The sequence below is a fragment of the Salvelinus alpinus genome, chromosome 11 (genome assembly GCF_045679555.1).
Source record: "Salvelinus alpinus chromosome 11, SLU_Salpinus.1, whole genome shotgun sequence".
Taxonomy (NCBI): Eukaryota; Metazoa; Chordata; class Actinopteri; order Salmoniformes; family Salmonidae; genus Salvelinus; species Salvelinus alpinus.
In genome coordinates, this window is record NC_092096.1 from 48,089,239 (window position 1) to 48,108,353 (window position 19,115).

General features: G+C 42.7%; 1 protein-coding gene across 4 annotated transcripts in view; it reads left to right on the top strand.

Annotated features, from left to right (window-relative positions):
• The first annotated feature begins 2,343 nt into the window (after positions 1-2,343).
• LOC139534275 (actin-binding protein WASF3) overlaps positions 2,344-19,115 on the top strand; it is a 58,960-nt gene continuing 42,188 nt past the window's right edge. For 2 of the 4 annotated variants that reach the window (XM_071333303.1, XM_071333305.1), the window contains exon 1: positions 2,344-2,621. The gene's annotated coding sequence lies outside the window, so the exon portion shown is untranslated. The remainder of the gene's footprint in view (positions 2,622-19,115) is intronic. The other 2 variants (XM_071333304.1, XM_071333306.1) reach the window with 2 other exon arrangements.

Below are 19,115 nucleotides of genomic sequence, written 5' to 3' on the forward strand. Positions count from 1 at the left end.
AACTGATTCGTTCTGAGCGGACCCTGTCTGAAGTTTATAGGCTTAGGACCTATAGGCTGCTTAGGAACTATAGGCTGCTGTCTGCTACGCAATGGTATAGCATCCAATACAATGCTATTGCATCCTGTGGCACAAACTAAAAAAAGTTCTGGGACACTGTAAAGTCCATGGAGAATAAGAGCACCTCCTCCCAGCTGCCCACTGCACTGAGGCTAGGAAACACTGTCACCACCGATAAATCCACTATAATTGATAATTTCAATAAGCATTTTTCTACAGCTGGCCATGCTTTCCACCTGGTTACCCCTACCCTGGTCAACAGCCCTGCGCTCCCCACAGCAACTCACCGAAACCTCCCGCACTTCTCCTTCACCCAAATCCAGATAGCTGATGTTCTGAAAGAGCTGCAAAATCTGGAACCCTACAAATCAGCCGGGCTAGACAATCTGAACCCTCTCTTTCTAAAATGATCTGTCGAAATTGTTGCAACCCCTACTACTAGCCTGTTCAACCTCTCTTTCGTATTGTCTGAGATTCCCAAAGATTGGAAAGCTGCCGCGGTCATCCCCCTCTTCAAAGGGGGAAACACTCTAGACCAAAACTGCTACAGACCTATATCTATTCTACCCTGCCTTTCTAAGGTCTTAGAAAGCCAAGTTAACAAACAGATTACCGACCATTTTAAATCCCACCGTACCTTCTCCGCTATGCAATCTGGTTTCCGAGCTGGTCATGGGTGCACCTCAGCCACGCTCAAGGTCCTAAACAATATCATAACCGCCATCGATAAGAGACAGCAGCCGTATTCATCAACCTGGCTTTCGAATCTGTCAATCACAACATTCTTATTGGCAGACTCAACAGCCTTGGTTTCTCAAATGATTGCCTCGCCTGGTTCACCAACTACTTCTCTGATTGAGTTCAGTGTGTCAAATCGGAGGGCCTGTTGGACGGTTCTGACTTAGAATATGTGGACAACTACAAATATCTAGGTGTCTGGTTAGACTATCAACTCTCCTTCCAGACTCACATTAAACATCTCCAATTCAAAATTAAATCTAGAATCCTATTTCGCAACAAAGCATCCTTCACTCATGCTGCCAAACATACCCTCGTAAAACTGACCATCCTACCAATCCTCGACTTCGGCGATGTCATTTACAAAATAGCCTCCAACACTCTACTCAACAAATTGGATGCAGTCTATCACAGTGCCATCCGTTTTGTCACCAAAGCCGCATATAGTACCCACCACTGCGACCCACCACTACAAGTCTTTGCTAGGTAAAGCACTGCCTTATCTCAGCTCACTGGTCACCATAGCAGCACCCACCCGTAGCACACGCTCCAGCAGGTATATCTCACTGGTCACCCGCAAAGCCAATTCTTCCTTTGGCCACTTCTCCTTACAGTTCTCTGCTGCCAATGACTGGAACGAACTGCAAAAATCACAAAAGCTGGAGACTCTTACTCCCTCACTAGCTTTAAGCACCAGCTATCAGAGCACCTCACAGATCACTGCACCTGTACATAGCTCATCTGTAAATAGCCCATCCAATCTACCTCATCCCCATACTGTATTTAATTATTTATCTGCTCCTTTGCACCCCAGTATATCTACTTGCACATTCATCTTCTGCACATTCTACCATTCCAGTGTTTAATTGCTATATTGTAATTACTTCGTCACCATGGCCTATTTTTTGCCTTACCTCTCTTATCCTACCTCATTTGCACATGCTGTATATATATTTTTTCTACTGTATTATTGATTGTATGTTTGTTTATTCCATGTGTAACTCTGTGTTGTTGTATGTGTCGAACTGCTTTGCTTTATCTTGGCCGGGTCGCAGTTGCAAATGAGAACTTGTTCTCAACTAGCCTAGCTGGTTAAATAAAGGTGAAATAAAAAAATAGTCGCAGGGGTATGCAACCCTGGTCGTGGAGTGCCGCAAGCACTTCATATTTTTTTATTTAACCGTCCTGGAAGACCAGGTGTGTTAAATTTAGGCAATCGTTGAACTGGTCAATTAGCTCAGTTGGTCAGGTGTCGTGCCTAGTTTGAACAAAATCCTGCAGTACTCTAGGAACAGGGTTGCCTTCCCCTGCTGTAGTTTGAGCATTCGGCTTGCTTTACATTCCTCGTAAATAGGCCTAAAGAGGAAGGGAGTAACACAAACATATTTATTGCCCCTCGCGGTACAGTAAAACGTAACCGCGAGAGAAGCAGGGAGCGCTTGCTCATCTCTGTTAACTCGCTCGAGGCTATTAACAAGGGGTCGATCGGTCAGTCAAGTCTCCGCTCATCTTGGTTTTCAGTGACACGCATGCGCACTAACAGGTCTCTGGAATCTGATGCAGCTCGCAGTACAGGCTGAGTCGACGCTGCCTTGGTAACGCCACACATGCGGCGCACGAGCTGGGGACCCAGATTTCCTGATTTCACAGGCTTCTTCCTACACTCTTCTCCTCCATCCATTCCCCCCTGTTTCTCCCATCAGCAGTCAATTGGGCGGCTGTGCCACCACTGTTATGGACCCGTGGAAATGCAGACAGGGCTGAAAAAGACGGAGTGAAAAATAAAAAATAAGAAAAGAGAACTTGAAGCGGCGCACAGGCAGGTAGGCTAAAACCTGGTGATTTAAAATCCGCTTTGCTTGTGGTAGCAGACGGTGTAGCAATGGTCTAACGGTAAATTAGCAACAATAGTGAAATAGCACGTTTGTCGACATGCATTCGTAAGCATGGGTGTGTCATTCAGATTGTCTGCCTTGTATCAGTAGCGCTGTAAGTATTTATCCGTGAGAAAATGTTAACATTTGTGGCCGATTCATCATGCACTGAATTTCAAAAAGCAGATCGGAATCCGAAACCGAGTATAATTTGATTGGCAGACATGTTCTGTTTCCCTATTGAATTGATTGTTATTTTACCGTTACAGCTCATGACACGGAACTGTTCAGATTATTTCTTTCTGAATTGATGTATTATTGTGCGTGGTAACAAGTATTGACGTTATATAGGCCTATATCCTAAGATATTGACTTTCGTTTAGGCTACTACAGTACAGTGGATTTGACAGCCTGCGGTCCTGCCCGCACGCCTGTCCAAAACAAGTGGCCATGGTTGAAGTCTAGAACAGACTAGATTAGTATTCCCTGAATAATTATTCAAGCACAGGTACTCGTTCGGGGAGTAGGTGCCAGTAGGGGCATAGGCTACACTAGTAGTGTATCACCAGCTTGGTTCAAGGGTTTAGTGTAACAGATTATTCTCGGTAGAGCCTGACTGACTGTCAACAACCTTTACCAGACCGGCCACTGCTGCTGTTATCTCATGCTGTCCAAATAAAGTTTCACAATGTGTCAAACATTCTGTTGTAGAATGTTGTTTTTGTGGGTACCTTCTTGTTCTATTAATGTTTTTATTGTTGTGTAGACTAACTAGTGCTTTGTAACATTTAACCACTGTTTTGCTGGTGGCTTCTCCTGTGGCACAGCTTGAATAACCTTTTCAAGAGATTAGGGAGATAAAGCTTATTAAGTGTGAAAGGACGCCTGATTTTTGTAGTTATAGGTTCATGATAATGTCATTTGTGTGAGTGAAAGGGCTTCAAAACGGCTTGATATTATCTCATTAAATTGGTAGACATTTTGTAAACCTGCAGAGAGAGCGCTTGAACTGGGACTCAAAGATCTGAATTGTTAGAGGATATCCTTCACTATGAGCACAAGATGTTGAAAATATGCCTTTTTGTTTCAAAAGATGTTGAAAAGGCTTATTTCAATGGCTTGTACTCACTAGGTTATATTTGGTTACAGTATTAGCCTTGTAACAGTTGAAGACAGTTATTAAACAATTGACCCTTTGCTAAGCCCTACCCCAGAATTTTGGGAAACCAATCGCAGCGCTCAAAGGGATAGCAACTATCGTCTAGTCCGACACCTCAGCAGAGGTGGAACAACAGGTTCAAAAATGGTGTGGCAAAATTCATGTCTTTTAATGAAAAACTCCAGGCCCCAGATCTCATGACCTGGTCAGGTAAAACTCTTGGTCCTATTCGAAAGCTATGACAAAAGTTTATTATTATAGATAGCTTCCCTTTTCAGGTGTGCTATGACTAGGGTTTTTGTTGTTGGATTGTGAATTGGAAACGCTCTTCCAGAGAACCTATCATCCTTTCACTCCCTCTCTACTTTATCTTCCGCTGTATTCCCTGTAAAGCCACTTTATATCACTCTAAATTTCAAGCTTCTGCCTCTAACCCTAGGAATCTCTCTTCCACCTTCTTAAGCCTCCACCCCCTCTTTGCCGACGACTTTGTCAAATAAGTTGACGACATCCACTCCTCATTCACTCAGCCTATTGAGTCCACTGGTCCCACTCACTCAGAACTATCCTACGCCTTGACATATATCTCCCCTCTCTCTCTAGATGAAATTCTGCAACTAGTGAGGTCCGGCAGCCCGACAACTTTCCCGCTCGAACCCATCCCCTCCTCCCTTCTCCAGACCATCTCTGGAGACCTCCCATTCCTCACTTCCCTCATCAACTCATCCCCTCTGACTTTAGAATTGCCAGAGTCGCTCCCCTCCTCAAGAAACCAACACACCACTCTGATATTGAAAATGACAGACCGGTATCTCTTCTTTGTTTTCCAAAACCTGTCTCTGAGCAACTCTCTCGCTATTTCTCTCAGAACAATCTTCTTGACCCTAACCAGTCAGGCTTCAAGACGGGTCACTCAACCTAGACTGCTCTTCTCTGTGTCACGGAGGCTCTCCACACTGCCAAAGCTGACTCTCTCTTCTGTTCTCATCCCCCATAGATCAATCCGTTGCATTCGACACCATGAACCATCAAATCTTCCTCTGCACCTTCTCAGGGCTGGGTGTCTCAGGCTCTGCACACTTTTTGATTGCATCCTACCTGGCAAGCCAGTCCTACCAGGTGTTGTGGAGAGGATCTGTGTCTGCACCACGTACTCTCACTACTGGTGTCCCCCAGATCTCGGTTCTAGTGAGGTCCTCTTCTCTGTATAAACCAAGTCACTCAGCTCTGTCATATCCTCACATGGTCTCTCCTGTCATTGCTATTCCGATGACACTCAACTACTTTTCTCCTTCCCCCCCTTCTGACACCCAGGTGGCGACACGCATCTCTGCGTGCCTGGCAGATATCTCAGCTTGGATGTCGGCCCACCAGCTCAAGCTTGACCTCAACAAGACGGAGCTGTTCTTTCACCCGGGGAAGGCCTGCCCTCCAAGACCTCTCCATCACGGTTGACAACTCCAGTGTCCCCCTCCCTGAGTGCAAGGAACCTTGGCATGACACTGGACAACACCCTGTCGTTCTCTGCAAAAATCAAAGCAGTGTCTCGCTCACACAGGAAGCGGCACAGTTCCTAATCCAGGCACTTGTCATCTCCCGTCTGGACTACTGCAACTCACTGTTGGCTGGCTTGTGCCATCAAACCCCTGCAACTTATCCAGAACACTGTAGCCCGGTGTTCAACCTTCCCAAGTTCTCCAATGTCACCGCGATCCTCTGCACATTCTACTGGTTTCCAGTCGAAGCGCGCATCCACTACAACACCATGGTACTTGCATACGGAGCAGCAAGAGGAACTGCCCCTGTTTTTGCTGACTTTACTGTAGTATTCACTATGTAGTGTTTTTGTGGACTACATATACTGTAGTATTTACAGTTTACTATAGTACAAATACTGTAGTAAAAAAAGAGTAGTGTATATATTATATAAATTACTGTAGCGATTTTGCAGAATGTGGTATTCTGTAGTGTTTTTTGTTGTTGTGTGTGTTGTCTTTGACAATAAAGTTGGGGCTTTCACCTTGAGGAAACCTAAAGAATTACGAAAATAGTACATTTTCCATAACCTGAAGGTAGGTGGGACTGGGTTATGAATGGAGAGTTCAGAGCAATTGCTTTTTTTCTATAAACTGTATAGAACACAATATATGTTCTATACTTGGCATGTAGGTTTCTTACTTATGGGTGCCACAAATTGGGATATGAGGGAGGGGAATGGGAAGGGCATATGCAAATGAAATACTGTAGTATTTACTATAAGTGACATTATTTTTGCGAACTGTAGAGTTTTTTTTCGGACATTTCTGTAGTATTTCGTTCAGTATTCTACAGTATACTATAACATTCTATACTATACTACATATGATTGAGTGATACTACAGTGTGTAGTAAAGTATACTGTAATTTACTACAGAACTCTATAGTAAGTACTGTAGTATTCTATAGTAAAATGTAGTATTATGTGGATCAGCTCAGGTATTGTACTCTGAAGTTCATAGTCAATGCATTTACAAGGGGGTGGAAGTCAATGCATTTTCAGTAGGGGGTACATGTTAGCACAGGGTGCACATATGGTCAAGAGGCCCATGTTCTGGTGACTGGGTTTCCCAGCTACTGTAAGTTGAAAACAACTTAGTAGTGTTGGGTGTAGTGTTGCACATTTTGGGGAATATTCAGAGTTGGAAACTTTCCATGGGAATATATTGGAATTAATGGAAAAATATGCAAATTAATAATAATACCATTTAAATGTAGATGTTTTTTGCATTGAATATATTTACCATATCATATGGAGACAGAAACCTTCTACATTATCATAAGTAAACATAATTGCAAATGATTAAATCCTTCCAATAGAAATAAAAATAATATTATTTAGTTATGAATTGAACTTCACATGGGATGATTTCACTGAACAACAAAAGAAAAGGAATATGGAATGATCCCCAGTGATCCGTCGCATCTCCCCAAAACTTTTTCAACATACATCTGTGAGATGATAGGAAGACAGTCTAGAAACTAAAGCTTTGGTTATCAGGCTTCCATGTCTTCTCCCTGGACCTTCTCAATGTCCACCTCTTGAACATCAGACTCTGAGGCCTCATCTCCACTGTCACTTTCTAACCTTGTTGAAAAAGCCTCAAATTTGCCCGGATGTCCACCAATTTTTCAACCCTTGTATTGGTCAGCCTGTTGCTTGCTTTTGTGTGCGTGTTCCCAAACAAGGACCAGTAGCGCGCTGAGGTGGCTGATGTTGGTTGGATTTGGAGGATGATGGAGGCAACGGGGGAAAGAGCCTCAGATCCACAAAGTCCCTTTTACCAGGTGGCTGATGAGATATGTTGGCACAACTGCCATATTGTATCTCCATCCCAAAGCCCTTGCTTAGAAGTGTACTTCGCCAGACTGCCAAGAACCTTGCCCTCATCCAGGCCAAGGTGGCGAGACACGGTAGTGATGACACCATAGGCCTTGTTGATCTCTGCAGCAGACAGGATGCTCTTGTCAGCATACTTGGGGTCCAACATGTACGCTGTGGTGTGTATGGGCTTCAGGCAGAGGTCTAAATGCGTTTTGATGTGTTTCAGAACTGCAGTTTCTTCTGCTTGGAGCAACAGTGAAGTGGGCAGGGCAGTACAGATGTATTCTCTTACATCTGCAAGCAGAGTCTGAACATCAGACAGGATGGCATTGTCTCCCTCAATCCGTGCAATGGCTACTTCTATAGGTTTCAGGCGACTTACCACTGTCTCCCAAAATACATAATCAAGGAGCATCCTCTTGATGGGGCTGTCCATATCGGTGGACTAATATGGCCATTTCTTGGAGAGACTCCTTCACCTTCAGGAGACTGTCAAACATGATGAAAACACCACCCCAACGGGTGCTGCTGGGCAGCTTCAATGTGGTGCTATTATTCTTCTCACTTTGCTCGGTGAGGTAGATTGCTGCTATAACTTGATGACCCTTCATATACCTAACCATTTCCTTGGCTCTCCTGTAGAGAGCCAAGGAAATCTCCATTGTTTTCAGTGCCATGATGTCCTTGAGGAGCAGATTCAATGCATGAGCAGCACAGCCAATGGGTGTGATGTGAGGGTAGGACTCCACTTTAGACCAAGCAGCCTTCGTGTTCGCAGCGTTGTCTGTCACCAGTGAAAATACCTTCTGTGGTCCACGGTCATTGATGACTGCCTTCAGCTCATCTGCAATATAGAGACCAGTGTGTCTGTTGTCCCTTGTGTCTGTGCTCTTGTAGAATACTGGTTGAGGGGTGGAGATGATGTAGTTAATTATTCCTTGCCCACGAACATTCGACCACCCATCAGAGATGATTGCAATACACTCTGCTTTCTCTATGATTTGCTTGACCTTCACTTGAACTATGTTGAACTCTGCATCCAGCAAATGAGTAGATAAAGCATGTCTGGTTGGAGGGGTGTATGCTGGGGGAAGAATATTCAGAAATCTCTTCCTATACACTGCCTGTGAGCATCAGAGGTAAACCAGTTGCATACACAGCTCGAGCAATACATTCATCAGCATTTCTCTGACTATGTTCCTCCATTGCGTCAAAAAACCTTGAGCTGTTGCTATTGGTAAGGTGTCTGATTCATACTTTTCACCTCGAATAGAAGAAGAGGGACTTTTGTCAGTGGCTCACAACAAGCAACCTGAGGGAACTTTATGCACTTGGCCAGATGATTCTACATCTTTGTTGCGTTCTTCACATATGATTTGGCACAGTATTTGCAAATGTACACAGATTTTCCTTCTACATTAGCTGCAGTGAAATGTCTCCACACATCAGATAGTGCCCGTGGCATTTTCCTGTAAAGATTAGGAAAACAATGAGTAAAAATAAAATAAAAATACAATTCCATGTACAGATAAATAGTTAAGCAGTTAGATTAAATAACTCCTTAGTAAGATACATGTTTTAAAATTAAACATGTATGTGAACAGGTGAATTAACACTCCTCAGTTAGCAGGCTCAAGCCAGCTAAAACCCGCATGTTAGCAAAAACTAACTTGCAGAAATTGTTAACAAGTTAGAAACTATTTAAACACACTTTGCTGTAGGCTACTATTTACTAGTTAACAAAATGATGTATGTCATATAAAATCACCCCACCCAGTATTGTAATCAAAACTTACCAGAAAGCATGTAGTCCTTGGCTCAGACAGTGTAGTAGTGTGGGCTCAATAGCATCTCATTAGTGTGCAAGATCTTGAGAATCAGCTGTACGTGTGATGGAAGAATGCACTGTGCATTCAGAGGGTTGCAATTCCATTGAATTGGGGATAGTTTAACCAAAATATGCCACAATATCTAGAATTGCCTTGTGTATGTGTATCCCACAAACAAGGTTCAGTGTTATAAGCAAACTTTTTTTTTAATGAGTTTTGAGCAAAAATCCTGGGCTTAACTTCCCATGGAAATTTTTCATAAATTCACCGAACACTTTCTGACCCTTTGCAACCCTAGTTGAGTGGCAGTCATTCTGTCTTATTTGTGATATTTTATGCAAGTTCATTTAGCAGTAGAGTAAAATACCAAGCCAGTTCTAATGCAAACTCATTGCAGCCTGTGACTGAGGAAAGATGGCAGTTCAGATATAGACAGCTTGTGTGTTTTATAGTGTTGTTAGGCCTACTACAGTTCTAAAGAAGCCAATCAACACACTGATACGGACAGAAAAGAGGGAATTAGAGTGAGTGTGTGTGTGTTCTTGTTCTTCTATCCTCGTGGGAACCTAAAATCCCCCAAAAGTCTCCACAAGGATAGTAAAACATGGACAATTCTCTCTTGTGGGGACATTTCCCACGCCCCCATGAGGACAACAGCTATTTTAAAGTTGGAGGTTAGGTTAAGGGTTAGGAGTTACGTTTAGGTTTGCGCTAGGTTTACTTGTTAAGATTAGGGTTAGGGGATAGGGAAAATTGGATTTTGAATGGAAATACATTTTAGGTCCCCACGAGGATAGGAAAAACGTGTGTGTGTGATCCAATATTTCTGGGATGGAGATCAGGTGAGGTCAGTTGGACAGTCTTTTTTTTTCTTTTTTTTCTCATCCATCAGCAATGTTCCTATCAGACTGCCTACTGATGCTCTCTCGCTCTCCCTCTTGCTCTTTCTATCTGTAACTATTTTGCATACTCTAGTAATCTTGTATTAGGACACCACATTTTAGCATTTCACACACCCCTAATTTCTCTCAACAGTGAGTCAGGTAAATACACTGCATAATATCATAGGCTACATCATCTACTTGTATCTAACCAAACTTTGTGCATTGTTGAGTAGATTGGTTTGTAAACAGACCACTCTGTTGTACCCCTGCAGAACTTAGCAGTAGCAGAGAGAATGTTTAACCTGTGAGTTGTGGTCTTAGGCACAGTCTGTTAAAATAAGAATGTCTCTGATGAGAATTCCAGAAGTGCTCTCTGTGGTATTTATTGTGTTCCGTAACTGATCTGTTTCTTTAGAGTTGTACACATTTTACCCTATTACTCCCTATTTAGTGTGCTACATTTTTACCAGGGCTAATTCTGTATAGTTTAGTACTTTTGACTAGAACACCCTAGAACTCTCAACTCTGGCCCTGAAAGCTCATGTTTTTTTGCAGACACACTGATAGGTGGGCTACTGTATCCTCACAGGCAATGGGAGTACTTTACCTTTGTTTAACCAGGAAGTATGTTGAGATTTGAAACTCTTTTTCAAGAGAGTGCTGGCAATTGACAAGAAACATGGCCAGTTCTTTTGAGGAGTATTTTACTCTTCTCCTGTTGAATCCGTTAGCTGCTGTACGATATGATACAGTTTTGCTAGGCAGTAGTGTATTTGTGCATGTTAGGTAACAGTGTATTACAGGTGCAAATTGAAATAAAAACCTGTTTTACCTCACTACAGACCCGTGATCCATTAACTCATTCATCTCAGACGCCACTGTACTCAGCAACTATACAACGAGACGGGCCAACTTAGTGATTGTATTAGTACCTCACTACGGCTGGTATGTAGCTAGCTGATTGCTGTGTTATTGTATCATGTATCAGCCACTGTACTAAAGCCACTATTCAATAGAGTGGCCTGGCTTGCACTTTGCATCCCCCGACTGACAAAGAATGTCACAACAAAAGAGTCAGAGTTGTACAGAGTTCAACACGCCAGGTCAGAAAGCCTTATATGGAGGGGAAAGCATTACTGGATCTGTAGTGAAGTAGACAGGTTATTGTTTAAAATTATACACACATGCAGTCTCCCGTCACGCACACACGCACGCTCACACACAAGGATGCTTGGGGGCAGTCACACTAACTCAGCGATATTCACACTCGCGTCATCACAGTAATCGATCAGGCTGTGCATTGCCCGGGTGATCGTTGCTAAGGGCTGTGTTAGTATTCAAATGTGGAGTCAATGAAGTGATTATGGAATGAGCAATCGAGTTATTGATCTGCTTCAGATCCATGTCATCTATCTCTATCCATATGTGCTTAGCATCTGTTAAGCTGATCCACAGCCATTCTTAACTTGTACCGTTATGGAGAAAAACTGGCCTTAGACAATGATCTAAGAATGACTTCATCAGTCCACATTACTAATATGGCTGATCTAGGATCAGTTGACCCTTTTCCCACCTTAACTTTAATCATTATGGAGAGAAACTCAAAAATGTCCTATGGCTCTATCAGGTGCCAACATGGCAACCATTACAACATCTTAAATTCAGTTTGCCTGACTCTCTCTGATATCGTTTAACTCTTTGCATCGCGTATGTGTGTGTGTGGATAGTTTCTGCCCTGGTCCCAGAGAGCGTCTGTTTTTAGGTGAAGTGGAAAGAGTGTCACGTGGGTATGGATGACTTGTTGCAATTGTGTTGAGGGCAACACATTTAATAGTCTCTGACGGTCGGGGTCAGAGGGAGGGGAACTACGCACACACAACCATAGCACGTTACACACACACACTCTCTCTGTTCATCTTTCTCTCACTAGACCTATTGACTGTAGTGACTATTCCCTTGTATACTGGTATTGAGAGATCTTGTGTGTGTGTTCTAAAGTCCCCACAAGGATTGTAAAACAAGGAAAATTCTCCCTTGTGGGGACATTTTCCATACAGTTGAAGTTGGAAGTTTACATACACTTAGGTTGGAGTCATGAAAACTTGTTTTTCAACTACTCCACACATTTCTTGTTAACGAACTATAGTTTTGGCAAGGCGGTTAGGACATCTACTTTTCCAACAATTTTTCCAACAATTGACTGTGTCACAATTGCGGTGGGTCAGAAGTTTACATACACTAAGTTGACTGTGCATTTAAACATCTTGGAAAATTCTATAGAATGATGTCATGGCTTTAGAAGCTTCTGATATGCTAATTGACATAATTTGAGTCAATTGGAGGTGTACCTGTGGATGTATTTCAAGGCATACCTTCAAACTCAGCGCCTCTTTCCTTGACATCATGGGAAATCAAAAGAAATCAGCCAAGACCACAGAAAAATAATTGTAGACCTTCACAAGTCTGGTTCATCATTGGGAGCAATTTCCAAATGCCTGAAGGTACCACGTTCATCTGTACAAACAATAGTATGCAAGTATAAACACCATCGGACCACGCAGACGTCATACCGCTCAGGAAGGAGACGCGTTCTGTCTCCTAGAGATGAATGTACTTTGATGCGAAAATAGCAAATCAATCCCAGAGCAACAGCAAAGGACCTTGTGAAGAGGCTGGAGGAAACGGGTACAGAAGTATCTATATCCACAGTAAAACAAGTCCTATATCGCTCAGCAAGGAAGAAGCCACTGCTCCAAAACCGCCATTAAAAAAGCCAGTCTACGGTTTGCAACTGCACATGGGGACAAAGATTGTACTTTTTGGAGAAATGTCCTCTGGTCTGATGAAACAAAAATAGAACTGTTTGGCCATAATGACCATCGTTATGTTTGGAGGAAAAGGGGGAAGCTTGCAAGCCGAAGAACACCATCTCAACCGTGAAGCACGGGGGTGGCAGCATCATGTTTTGTAGGTGCTTTGCTGCAGGAGGGACTGGTGCACTTCATGAAGAGGAAAATTATGTGGATATATTAAAGCAACATCTCAAGACATCAGTCAGGAAGTTAAAGCTTGGTCGCAAATGGGTCTTCCAAATGGACAATGACCCCAAGCATACCTCAAGTTGTGGCAATATGGCTTAAGGACAACCAAAGTCAAGGTATTGTAGTGGCCATCACAAGCCCTGACTTCAATCCCATAGAAAATTTGCGGGCAGAACTGAAAAAGCGTGTGCGAGCAAGGAGGCCTACTACAAACCTGACTCGGTTACAACAGCTCTGTCAGGAGGAATGGGCCAAAATTCACCCAACTTATTGTGGGAAGCTTGTGGAAGGCTACCTGGAACGTTTGACCCAAGTTAAACAATTTAAAGGCAATGCTACCAAATACTAATTGAGTGTATGTAAACTTCTGACCCACTGGGAATGTGATGAAAGAAATAAAAGCTTAAATAAATCATCTTCTCTGCTATTATTCTGACATTTCACATTCTTAAAATTAAGTTGTGATCCTAACTGACATAAAACAGGGAACTTTTACTAGGATTAAATGTCAGGAATTGTGAAAAACTGAGTTTAAATGTATTTGGCTAAGGTGTATGTAAACTTCCGACTTCAACTGTATATATGCACATGAGGACAAAGGCTATTTTGTATACGTGCGCTTTCCAGGGCAGCCCTCTGCATCTCCTCTCCATGTTATGAACCTACAGATGACATCAGATGCTTTAGTGTGTTCCTATGGCCATGTTTTATTCACAGTACTTTTACAGTGACTGTTTGGTAATCCCTCACCTGACCTATGTCTCCCTCTGTGTCGTAACACAACGACAGGAAACGGCCTTGTTCTCCTCCCTCCTTGCCTTGTGCAAGCTCACTCTTTCTCTACCTACCTCTCTCTCTCGTTCTGTACTGTATCTCATTCTACCCCCTCTCTCTCTCCCGCCCTCCTCTTTCCCTTTCTCTCCCTCTCTGCTGCCCCTCACATTTTATTTGAAGCCAAAATTGGAGGACTTCAAAGGAAACCATGGCAACGCCTCCACCAAGCCCATCTTCCAAAAAAAGAGGGGGGGGGGGGGTAGTAGTGTGCATACAGTAATTTGGGTTTAGGATTAGCGGCTTGAAGTGCAGTCGTAATTTCATTTCTGTTTAATGACTTGTACCATGGAACTCAATGGGGGGAGGGATAGTATTTTGCATAATTTTGGTTTAGTATTAGCGGCTTGAAGTGCGGTCGTAATTCCACCTCAGGATAATGACCCCTACAATGGAACTCTCCCCGTGAGTGTCAACAAACACACGCATCAAACAGTTGAGATGGGGGTAGAAGTGGGAGGGGACTACTTGAAACTGTGGTATCGGGGTAGTTAAAATTCAAAGGTAGTCAACTTCTCTCTCTCTTCTTGTGGTAGCAATTAAAATGATAGAAATACATTTTCAATATGAATGTATTTTTATGTAATGACACAATCTTTGGATTTATTTCATTCAATGTTTTAACCCTGCCTATCTAAATATTTCTATTAAGCTGTCTGACTAATCAACCCCTGTGTTCGCCAGACCATGTCTCTCTCAGCAAGTGGGGAGTGTAAAGCTCTCTCTGTCTCTGTCTCTCTCTGTCTGTGTGTGTGTTCATAGCTATATTTGCAGAGGCTAGCTAGCTAATTAACCTGTAACGTTTGCCTAGCAACTAGACTGTATCAGACTGGTGTATTAGTGGGTGGTTAGTATATAGTTAGCAGACTTTTGCCCTGTCTTTCTCTGTATTAGCAGCTAGCTGGATACATATAGGGTAGCTAGCTATTTAGCATGAAGCTAAGCTTGTGTTAGCCTAGCAACCTCTAGACTGTAGCAGACTGCTAGCCAATGTCTCTCACAGTAGAAGGTCAGAGTATTAATGTCTTACTTCCTGTTTTATTTAACTGGCTTTTCTAGTTAAATAAATGTTAAGAACAAATTCTTATTTACGATGACTGCCTACCCCGGCCCAACCCTATGGGACTCCCAATCACGGCCGGTTGTGATTCAGCCTGGAATCGAACCAGGGTCTGTAGTGTCACCTCTAGCACTGAGATGCAGTGCTATAGACCACTGCCCCACTCGGGAGCCCATGTGTATCCATAAGACCTAGCTGTAGCAGACTGGTGTCACAGCTAACTAATTAGCCATAATGTTAGCCTAGCGACCTCTAGACTGTAGCAGACTGGTGTCACAGTGGGTGGTTAAAGGATGATTATGTTGATAGCATTAGCTCTGGGACTTTAACACACATTCCTACAGGGAGGCCAGGCAGGGACAGAGATACCACTTAGTCAGCCTTCTGTTCATCCCTCCCCCTCCCTGCTTTCCCTCATGGCCTCACCCTTCTCCCTCTCCTGACTCCACTTCATCCCTGTTGACCCTGCTCTCGTCTCACCCTCCCCCTTTCCACCTTTTTCCATCTGGAGAGTGGCGGTGTCTGTAGGTCAAGTGAGATAAGGATAATTGTGCTTAGTTAGGCCAGCGAGCCATCCAGGGCAGCCATGGAATTTAGTTAAGGAACGCCTTCCCGGGCAGTAACTTATGACCAGATGACAATCACACTCACCTGTCTGGAAGTAATCCAGGTTAGAATCATCACACGGCTGACTCCAGGAAGAGTGGACATATGTTGGTCAAGTTTTGTTAATTACGCACTGGGTCACACAACCTAGCCAAGGCACACGGCATAGGCATTATGTACTGTATTAGTGCGTTAGATCTAGAAGTAGATTAGACAATCTGTCGGTCTCTCCCTTTTCTCTCGCTCCATCACTATTGCAATGTCGCATTGGGTGCCACTGCTGCACACGTCTAGAGCAGGTTCCTCAGCATGTTGCTATAGCAACAGCCCCCTTGGCACCGCTCTCCTCCTCTCCTCCTTTTTACTAGCCTCTACTGACCTGCTGCTTTATCCTACTATGTAGCTTTAAACAAAAACCACTACTGTAGCGACACAAGCTATGCATCCCACTGCTGCCTTGCCTCTGAAGCTAAGCAGGGTTGGTCCTTATTGGTCCCTGGATGGGAGACCAGATGCTGCTGGAAGTGGTGTTGGAGGGCCAGTAAGAGGCATTATTTTTCTCTGGTCTAAAATATGCCAATGCCCCAGGACAGTGGTTGGGGAAATTGCCCTGTATAGGGTGCTGTCTTTCAGATGGGACGTTAAACGGGTGACCTGACTCTCTGTGGTCACTAAAGGTCACTTCGTAAGAGTAGGGGTATTAAGCCCCAATCTGGCCTCATACCATCATGGCCACCTAATCATCCCCAGCTTCCAAATGGCTCATTTATCCCCCTTTCTCTCCCCTGTAACTATTCCCCAGGTTGTTGCTGTAAATGAGAATGGGTTCTCAGTCAACTTAGAGGCAGTGTAGAGAGGGAAAGAGTGAGAGAAAATGAGCCGTGTCGAGACTTCTTGAGTCGTCTTAAGACATAAATTAAGACGGTTTATAGACACGTCTTGGAAATACCAATGTCTTGAGACATCTGTCTTCAGACATTTTATAATGTATTGTTGTTTTCATGTTTTATTAGTTATTGATACCAATCACTCACTCTAGAACTGCAAATCAAAGTAACCAAAATGTATTGACCAAAATAACTATTTCAGATGCAACAAAATAACTTTTGGTAAAGGAGATTTGTAGAGCTCCAAGCCTATCTTCAAGTCTTTACAGACAGACAGTCTTCTCTTTTTGGGGGGGATCTGAGCTGCTCTTCCTAAATCTTCAGAAAAATAAAATGCCATATACAGCAACATCAATAACAATACTACATCTACCCTGCCATTTTCTAGTACTTTAATTATGATTAGCTCACCTGAAGCAGAAAGCCCTACTGTCCATGAGGGCTTAATGTTTGACACAAGATTGGACCCAAGCTTTTGTTGTATGTCCAGTCTGAAAATAGAACGAATCAGTTAAGAACTCTGTTCTCATGGGAAGAAATTAACATTCTCACTTGTACATGCTGGGTGACGGCTTACCTTGATTGAGTTGATTTTCTGACATGTCCACCATCCGCATATCCTGACAAAAGAGAAATAGGCCATGTTCATTACACAATAACTATCAAAGCATATCTAAAAAACAAATAACGGATACATACATCCAGTCATAACTTACCTCATCGGCCTATCCATGCATAGAGGTCAGCCCTCAACCTCTGTGAGGTTGGCATCCCTGATCAATAAATCAAAACAACCAAAAAATGCACCAGCCATGCACCGACCATTTATCTATAATTTATTTTGGGGATATACTTGTTGAAACATTTTAGATGTATTCTCTAATACAACTACACATAATTGTGGTCACCTGTTAGTACTCAACTTTGTCTCAAGATACACAATCCATGTCTCAAGGCTTAAAAATCCTTCTTTAACCTGTCTTCTTCCCTTCATCAATTAAAAAAAAACAAAAAATTACCTTTTATTTAGCTAGGCAAGTCAGTTAAGAACAAATTCTTATTTATAATGATGGCCTCCCGGGAAACAGTGATTTAAAGTGGATTTAACAGGTGACATTGATAAGGGATCATAGCTTTCACCTGGTCAGTCTATGTAATAGAAAGCGCAAGAGTCCTTAATGCTTTGTATACTCGGTGTATAATACTGCATAGAATGGCTAATTTGTTCATATTTACAAAGGCCTACCTGTGATTTCGCTGGATGAGTGTGGAGGAATGAATATATAGTACATGCATAATGATCTGCATGTCATTGTGGCAGTAAGGGGAAAACACTGGATGAAACCTTCTACTCTTCAGTTAACACACACTCTCTCTGTTAAAATGTGCTTAACAAGTGACATAAGTTGCATGGACTCTGTGTGCAATAAGTGTTTAACCAGATTTTTGAATAACTTCCTCATTGCTGTACCCCAAACACAATTATCGGTGAGGTCCTTCAGTCGAGCAGTGCATTTCAAACACCAATTCAACCACAAAGACCTGGGAGGTTTTCCAATGCCTCACAAAGAAGGGCACCTACTGGTATATTGAATATCCCTTTGAGCATGGTAAAGTTATTATTTACACTTTGGATGGTGTATCAATACACCCAGTCACTACAAAGATACAGGTGTCCTTCCTAACTCAGTGGCTGGAGAGGAATAAAACCACTCATGGATTTCACCATGAGGCCAATGGTGACTTTAAAATAGTTAGTTTAATGGCTGTGATAGAAGACTGAGGATGGATCAACAACATTGTAGTTACTCCACAATACTAACCCTAATTGACAGAGTGAAAAGAAGGAAGTCCGTACAGAATACAAATGTTCCCAAACATGCATCCTGTTTGCAAAAAGTAATCAAATTATTACTGCAAAAAATGTGGAAAAGCAATTTAACTTCTTGTCCTGAATACAAAGTGTTTGGGGCAAATCCAATACAACCCATTACTGAGTATAACTCTCCATATGTTCAAGCATAGTGGTGGCTGCATCATGTTATTGGTATGCCTGTAATCATTAGGGATGATTACAGGCATACCAGGATAAAAAATAAATGGAATAGGGCTAAGAGAGTCGAAAACCTGGTACAGTCTGCTTTCAACCAGACACCAGGAGATGAATTCACATTTCAGCAGGACAATAACCTTTAACCTCTCTAGGGTAGGTGAGACGCTAACGTTCCACCAGGCCAACATCCGGTGAAACTGCAGAGAGCTAACATTCTAAATACACCATTCGTTATATTAAACATTCTTGTAAATACATGTATCTTACATCATTTAAAAGATGAACGTCTTATTAATCCAGCCGCTGTGTCAGATTTCAAAAAGGCTTTACTGCGAAAGCAAACATGCAATTTTCTGAGGACGGCGCCTCGCACACACAAGTATTACTAGCATTTTCCAACCAAGCATTAGCGTCACGAAAGTCAGAAATAACAATAAAATAAATCGCTTACCTTTGAAGATTTTCCTCTGGTGGCAATGCCAAGTGTCCTAACTACACAGTGAATGCTTGTTTTGTTTGATAAAATCTATTTTTTATAGCCTAACACGAAACATTTGTAAACCGCTTGCGTCGCGATTTCCGTCTCATTCAACTTTGGACGAAGCGTTCGTTGGGAATTACACACACTAAACAAACGTTTATCCAGTCATGGCTGGTTTCATTGCAATCCTCTGGTTGTTACTAACACAACCATACTTGATTGTTCTTTTCCCGGGACCTATTGACCGAAAC